The 7752-nt window shown below is 33.1% G+C and overlaps 1 pseudogene; it reads left to right on the plus strand.

Annotated features, from left to right (window-relative positions):
- The first annotated feature begins 2991 nt into the window (after positions 1–2991).
- On the plus strand, positions 2992–3110 carry LOC111737540 (annotated as a pseudogene).
- Positions 3111–7752: the final 4642 nt, after the last annotated feature.

The raw sequence follows: 7752 nt of genomic DNA on the forward strand, positions 1-7752 counted from the left end.
AATTGGCTCTACATCTAAACTATGATGCTTACTTTTAAGTATAACCATTATTTAAACAAATATACATATTAGTATAATCTATTCATGTATATATGCATATATAATTAGATAGTTATGTGCAAATATTCATATGTACATAAATACACACACATACACACACACATCCTATTATGTGTATGTTGATTTTAAAAGATGGCTGCCAATTCTTTGCCACTTCTCCCGTTGAGAGGTAGAGATTTCTATTTCTTCTCTTTCGTTTAAGCAAGCTTTTGACTACCTCATCCAAAGGACTATGGCATAAATTATGTTCTGTGACTTCTGAGGTAAATTATAAAAGGCAATTTGTCTTTTTTTCCATGGTCACTGAAACTTTCAGGGTTAGAATCTTGAACTGACAAATAAGAAGTCCAATGGCCCCAAAGCCACCATGCTGTAAAGAAACCCAGCCCACTTGGTGATGCCATATAGTGGTGCTCTGGATAGCCTGCTAGTCTTCAAGCCATGCCAGACCAAATGCAAAAAGATAAGCCCACAAATGATTCTATGCCCTACCCATCATGGGACTCCAAGCCTTCAAGTCTTCCCAGTGGAGGCCATAGAAAACATTTAACAGAGGCAAGATGTCCCTTTTTTTAATCAGAATTCCTGAACCACAGAATTTATAAACATAATAAAATGGTGTTCCAAGATACTAAATTATTCATTAATTTCTTATACAGCAATAACAAGTGGAACAGTGTGCAATGAATCACTTTAGATATTATTATACACAAAATAAATGCAATACATCGTCTCTGCCATGTACAACTATTATGTTTTCTTAGATTACTTGACCATTTGAAACCTCATAAGTCTCTCCTCAGCTAATAACCTGGTCGTAAATAATGCACATTTGAAATAATCAATAGATAATACAAAAAATTAAGTATAAATTATTTTTTTTATTATAGAAGAAATATCAATGAAAGAATTAGGTTCCAACAGATAGATAGTTGAGTGGAATTTCCCTCCCTTATATTGAAAATGTTCCAAAGCCCCACTGTTATAATACATTGAAAAAAAATTGCTTGTGCTTTTGCAATAGCAATTAAGATCTTGCTATTCTTTGTAGGTAATTAAAGACCACATTTATATAAAACATTATTATTTCTAAGTCTTTTTGTGTTTACAATGCAATTAATATGATAACTTTGTAAACTGATGGTTAATTCTAGAAGAACATTGTTTTCTAAAACATACTTTATATAAACATTAGTTTTGATTTTCAAGACATATATGACTTTCATGAAATAATTTTTCTTCAAGATTGACCTCTTCAACTAAATGACACTAAGCATTTAGTTTGTATTATCCTAAAACAAGATAACAGACTAGAAAGACGGATAATAATATTAAACAAATAAAAGCTGTATTGTATTTCTTAAAAACTAAATTACTTGATATAATCCCTTCTCATTCTTTAAAGTATTTAATATGTTTCTTTTTTCTCAATGTCTTATCCTTGTTATGTATATCTCATTTGTACAAGCATTAATTAATCCTTCCAACAGGAGTAGGGAGTGCATTCCTTGCCAAAAAGTTTTGAAATTTGGTTAGATATGTTTAATTAAAAGTGTGGCAGAAGGTCTTTGGTGATATTAAAATATATTTTCAAAAGGAGAGCTAATCTATGTGTTTCATTGTTTTCAAATTCAATTACTAAATGTTTCAACAATAATTGTAAGTTCAACTTAGTAATTATAAATTCTATGTTTTGTTTTCCACAACCTATCTGAACTTTTGTGGCATTTTGCAATTAATTCATATTTTAGGTTCTTCCCTAATTTAATCATTTGAAACATATTCATTGTTAATTTGCTTTTCTTTGTTCATGAAAGATCTCTATCTATCTATCTATCATCGTTCAATCTATCTATCTATATCTATCTATCTTTCTATCTATCTATCTATCTATCTATCTATCTATCTATCTATCTATCTATCTATCTGTCTATCATCTATCTCTTCCTCTCTCTCTCTGTTTCAATTATATACTCTTATTTACCAAGGCTTTGTCTTTGGAATCAACTGTGCCCTGTGCTGGGTACATATCTCACCAAAAAAAATTTACCATTACTTTTAAGTGTTCTGTGTTGATAATTATGAAGCAGAATGTGGGACAAGAAGAAAAGAAGGCACTGATCAATGATTATAGGCTGCTATACTAAAGGGTGGGAGACGACAGGACATATGCCATATACTTAAAAGATGACCACATGTTCTGTTTGCAACAGCCCTAGTTTATATTTGTTGTCATCTCATTCAGTTTAGCATTTTTATACCAGGGCACTTTATTTTCTTATCCAACCCTTCCCAGATACAACATAATAAATAAACACTTCTCTTCCAAGGACAAGTTGTGCCTTTAATGAAATCTTAAATGTATTGTATTTCAACATCTCAAGAAGCTTAATGATGAATATGTAGCTTAAATAAAATTTAGACCTTTATATCCTTTATGGAATCTGTAGGAATGGCTCTGATAATGTGAAAACCAAAAGAAACAAGTCCATGGAGGGAATGATAATTTAGTTATTTTAAGACTATCCCCCAGGAAGAGGAATTATCACAGGTGTCTATAGTAAATGTCTATGCGTAGCACTTTTTGAAGCCTGGCTTTCATTGAGATCAAATGACTATTGTTCTAAAATGACTTCATTTATATTCTGTCACAACCTTTCTTTGTACAGGCGCAACATGGAGCAAAAGGTGCCAGCGTGTTACCTCCTTAAGCAAAAATCTAAATTTCTCTTTAAACTTCTTTCAAATGTAATTCCCTTTTCTCTTTTTACTGCCTGTCCCTAATCAGATTGTAGAACTGTTTGAACTCTTGAACAACTATGTTTTAAATCAATCTACATGCTATAATAGTAGTGAATATATTTTTTGTTGTAGTTTAATGCCAGTTGGAAATATTTAGTGAAATATTCTACAATTAAAACAGCAAACACAGTCTACTTCCATGCTACCCTGAATAAGCCCTATCCTGTCTGATCTCGGAAGTTAAACAGGGCCGGGCCTGGTAAGTACTTGGATGGGAGACCACCTAGGAAGACCAGGTGCTGTAGGCGTATAAAATAAAAAATAAGGGATTGTAAGCTGACAAGGTCCTTGCAATCTGTGAGGTCAACCAAGGATTGCCTCACCTAAAAAATAATAACAATAAAAACAAACAGCAAACACAAATTTTTAAGCTTTTAGCGAATTACAGTCATTAAAACATATATTTCTAACAGGAAATCATTTATAATTATCTCTATAATGGCAAGAGTAGACCTGAAAATATTAAATAAAGAGAGTTAAAATATCGTACATGGTTTAATTTTGAATTTTGAATAACTACTTGTTGGAAAAATATACTTTTATAACACTAATTTTTTATTCAAATCAATGTATGTTCTGTACCAAAATTGGATAAAACTGAGCAAGGGTTTGACTTTTCGGCTAGCACTCCAGAAAAAAATACGTTAATAATCATAAAGAGAGAAAACTTATTTAATAAGTTTCATTTTATAAAGTGTTTATCAGGGAAAGGCACTCTAAATGCAGAAAAAAGTGCAGCATTGGTGAAAACCCCTGAAAGTTAAATATTTGCCCATTAAAATGAAGGAAAAAAATAAGTAAGAAAACACTCTATTAGTAGAATTTGTTTTTAGCTAAGCCCCTTAGAGAAATTACTTTTTAAATGAAAAATATTATGATTTTAAGGAGTGTTTCAATTTCAAATTTTGCAATAATAAAATATAAATTTGAAGGTAATTACTGATGCTTTTATAAAAATAAACTAAAGTAATCATATTGAAAATGGATTTATCAAGCAAAAATACAATAAGCTTTTAGGGACAATTAGGGCTAAGAAACTAATTCACATAAACAAATATTCAGAATACTTCCTCTGCTCTTTTTATTCTTAATTTGTTCCTTATATAATAAAAAATAAACAATTAAAACATTTTTACTTTGCTGACAAGGTTGTGTTTCTGTTTTAAAGATAATTTTATTTTTGAAAACGTAATGAAAATATTTACTATATCCACCAATATAATGAATTAATATTTTAGTAAAACAAAAATGTTTCAAAATTAGATTATTTTATTGAAAATTGTCCCTGTTTAGATGATAAGTTATACAGTCAGGCATATATTAGACTCTATTCTTTAAGACCTTTACTTTCACTATAAGGATGAGAGTGATAATGGAAATAGCAGGAATTACTAGATTTCTGTTTTAATTGAGTGAGTCATTGGGACTGTTCTTTTTTTTCTGGATACTTTGTAGAAAAATACACTTGCGTAGCAGAAATCAGTGCTCATGGGTGAGTCAATTTGGTATACGTGGTAAATGCTGTGCTAAACCTACTTCACCATACCAAGTCTGCTTTAGGACTGCATTGCCTACAGGCTGAATCAAATATTTGATTGTTCATTTGTAATTGGAGAAACAACTCATTTCAGTTAAATTGAAGAAGTAGTGGACCTTTCTGCAAATGAGTTAAGGACCAAAAAGTATTCAAACGGTACAGCGTAAAGATGCATGAATTGAGAAAGAAATAATATATCGACAGATCAGCTAAAAGGAAAAGAATCACAAGGTATTTTTTTTTTTACAATAAATAATTATAGAGCACCTATTATATGCTAGGTAGTAGATATAAGTTGTTAAAAAAGTATAATCTCTATTACATAGAATATACTGTAGAGTTAGACACTTAGAAGGTAGGAAGATAATTATAGTCAAACAGGAAAATTTAGGGCAGGTCACATATGAAAATTAGGAATTGTGGAAAAAAAATAAAAAGATTTATGAACACAGTGTAATCCTATTACCGAGAGAGTGAAAAAAAAAAAAAATTAAAGGAACTCCTCATACGTAAATCCAAGTCAGGAAATGGATTCTCAATACCACAGTTTCTGAATTATAGTAATAAAAGTTCTGCTAATGCTGGCTGCAGATCTGAGATTTTTATGGGGAGCTTGAAATATCCTGGGACAGTCTTCAATCATAGCAACATGATTCTATATTCTCAAGGACCTGGTCTTCAAAAGCAATATTGAAAGGATGAAATCAGTCACATTAGCATTAAAAAATTTGCATACTTTGCTCTCATGTCGCATCCTAGAGGAATAGCTCTGATTTGCTATTTCTGGCAAAAAAGGAGATTCTTGGTAAGTTGGTAATAGAGCAGTGTATGATCTCCACATATAAACATCTTTAGGACCTTATGAAGGAAAGTAGATTTATTAAGTTGCAAAGAGCTAGAGGAACAATAGGGAAATACCCTAACAAATAACAGAAAATCAAAGAAATAGTTCATAATCTTTTTAAAAGAACAGGGCTTTTCTCTGCAAAACCCTGACGTTGAGAGCTGAATCAGGAATAATAACATGTTCCATGTGAGAATATAGTTTATGGAGCCTTGTACCTTTGTAAATAAGATACATCCACTAAAATGTCAGAAAGTCAGCAGGAGATTACAGAAACTGCTGAGAAATAATTGCATATATAGAAGGTAAAGGCAAGAAGATTTCCCAATAAAGCCCCCTTTCTCTGAGACCTGAGCAAGAAGGTCTGCACCTTAGGTTAAAGTCCGAGAAGGAGCCAATAGAAGAGAAGACACAGGCAACATTGCGTCAGGCCCAGGGTAACAATGGCAGAACAAGCCCTATTCTGCAAAGGCAGATAAATGAGCATAAACAAAGATTAGATAAGGAGGACTTGCTGAAGAACCTGATTGATTCTAAAGGATGCAAGGCAGATACTCCATCACACAAGACTAGCTTTGAGACAAGCCATCAGATTTTCTTCCTGTTGATAGAGTTGTATAGAAATCTTAAAACAACATGTGTTAATCACAGTTTCTTGTTTGAGCATCAAGGAATCAGCTATCCATACTGTTGGTTAAAACCAGGAGCCTGTGGAATTGACATAACAGCTTTATAGGACACGTGAAAGAAGTTCCTTTTAAAAACTTCAGTTTGATATATAGCAGAGAATATATACATGGAGAGAAACTTTAAATGTAACTCCTGATATAAGGGCTTCCTGAAGCACTCAGTAGTCAGTGGATAATCTACAAAGGAGAGAAGCTATATGTATATGTGATAATCGAAAGAAAGAATTCACCTACACAAAAATTTCAGCCTGCAAAATTGAGAGATGATCCATCTAAAAAGAGAGCACATACCTTTGGAAAGACTGTAGAAAATGCTTAACCACAGGTTAAACCTTACAATTATCTTTTAAAAATGTAAATACAATTGAGTAATTACAAGTTCTATTTATTACAATGAAGGGAAAAGACAAGATGCTATGAGATAATGAGCATGAGTGTGAGAAAATGTTTTGAGGAGATTGCTCAAGAAATTTCTTTCTAAGACAGCAGCATTCAAGCAGAGATCTGAGGGATACATAGAGCTTGATTATGAGAAGTTCTTTAATAGAAATGATTATGTTAGAGAGAATAGGATAGAAGAAGGTATTGGTTTAAAACAAACAAATAAAAAAAAGTTATTAACTCATGGACCTGAACAAAACCAATGCAGCAGAAGTATAGGCCCTGAGGGGAAGAGCTTATGGGAGAAGGCTGGGGAATATTGTGGGGTACAAGATCCATCATCTTGGGCCTTGCAGGCCATTGTGGTTAATTTTTTATGTTTCTTGTTTCTTTGATGTCTTTTAAGATCCCCCCCCCCGCATCCCCTTTATACACAATGCCCTCCAGTTTTACTACAGTGTGTCTAGATGTGTGGATTTGTTTTAATTGTCTTTGAGTCTCATTTGCCCTTTCAGAGTGAAAATATGTTATTTTTAAACGGACAATTCTCAGCCATTACCCTTCAGCAATTGTTTCTCTGCCATTGTCTGCATGCTTTTACTCAAGAATACCCATTAGTTATCTTTTCTCCTCTTTAAGAAATATAATGCACTTATTTTAAAATAATTTTCAGAGTCTCTACTATCGAATTCCTTTGTAAGTTCTTTATTTCATAAATAATGAGGTTTTTGTTTTTTTTTTTTACCTTTTTGCCATTATTTTTCCTCATTTGCTGTGTAATCTTTGCCGGTCCATTGCTCATTTTAAAAGGTTTTAGTTTCCACATAGTTTTTGTTTTTTGTTTTGTTTGATTTTGTTTTTTATCAGTACCCACCTCTCTCCAGCTGGTGATTTTTGTCATTGCCTGCCTCCAACCCTGGGCCCCGCCTCTTCATGTGGCTGTTCAGAGGTAACCAGGGCGATATCATTGCTCGAGTAGCCAGGCCCCAGCCAATGTTTAATACTTGTCACCTTTCTTCTCACTACCCCATGTGAGCAATATCCATAAAAGTCATGGCCATAGGCCTCAGTTTCAGATGATTTATGGGCTCCATTCCTAGAATGAAGTGACTAGTTTCACGTCGTGAGCCTGGGTTTGGTCCCTTGCAAGGCATGGGCCACTCAACCACCAGAAATCAAATTCCACATGCCTCTCCTGTCCCTGGAATTGGGATGCAACAGACTCATGGTTTTAGCTTTCCTTTTCCTGTTAATCAATTGAAAAGTTTATCTTGTTTTGGAGTATTCCCATATTCATAAAGAAAACTCAATATGACTTTGAAGCACTCTGCCAAGGAATGACAATATCCAAATTACAGTTTCAAAAGATCAGTCACTCCTGCAGCTGCACTGAGTGTGAGTTGGAGGGGCTTAAAGTAGGAGCAGTGATAGGAGTATGG

The sequence above is a fragment of the Pteropus vampyrus genome, unplaced genomic scaffold (assembly GCF_000151845.1).
Source record: "Pteropus vampyrus isolate Shadow unplaced genomic scaffold, Pvam_2.0 Scaffold27, whole genome shotgun sequence".
In the NCBI taxonomy this organism is placed as follows: Eukaryota; Metazoa; Chordata; class Mammalia; order Chiroptera; family Pteropodidae; genus Pteropus; species Pteropus vampyrus.